We start from the raw sequence: 844 nt of genomic DNA on the forward strand, positions 1-844 counted from the left end.
TTGCTGTGCTGCCATCTGGCACCATGTGGGTGGGGCACGGCTGAGGGACACAAACTCACATCCAGGTACCCCCCCCCCCCCCCCCCAGCGCTGGGACCCTGAAGGGCCACGGACATACAGCAGGTGCTGGCCCCCCACGCCGCCAGGCTATGAGCCAGAATGGAGCCAGAATAGGAGCTACATGAAACTGGGGCACTGGAGCCAGAATGGAGGCTGCATGAAACTGAGGTGCTATGAGGCAAAATAGAGCAAGAATGGAAGCTGCATGATTCTGAGGGACTATGAGCCAGAAAAGAGGCTACATGAAACTGGGGCTCAGTGTGTCAGAATGGATGCTGCATGAAAACGAAGAACTGACAGCCAGAATGCTGGCAGAATGAAACTGGTGCACTGGGAGCCAAAATGGAGGCAGAATGAAACTGCAGCACTGAGAGCCAGAATAGAGGCAGAATGAAACCGAGGCACTGAGATTCAGAATGAAGCCAGAATGGAAGCTGCATGAATATGAGGTACAATGAGCTAGAATAGAGGCTATATGAAACTGGTGCACTGGGAGCCAAAATGGAGGCTGCATAAAACTGGGGCACTAGGAGGTAGATTTAAAGCCAGATTAGATCAGCGGCACTTGGAGCCAGGAGGGACCTGATGGTGACGATGACCAAAATAGAATAAAGAGAAGAAGAAGCCAAAAATGAATCTTGAGAGAACCAAAATAGAAGCTGGAGTGAAAGACGCCCTCCCTGGAAATGGAAGCCCTAAGAATATCCCTGTGAACTGTGCCTGTGGATTTTCCTGCTGGCCCACTAGGTGAGGCAATCCCCTGAGTGCAGAACTGTATGTACGC

Source organism: Brienomyrus brachyistius, chromosome 7 (assembly GCF_023856365.1).
Source record: "Brienomyrus brachyistius isolate T26 chromosome 7, BBRACH_0.4, whole genome shotgun sequence".
Lineage (NCBI taxonomy): Eukaryota > Metazoa > Chordata > Actinopteri > Osteoglossiformes > Mormyridae > Brienomyrus > Brienomyrus brachyistius.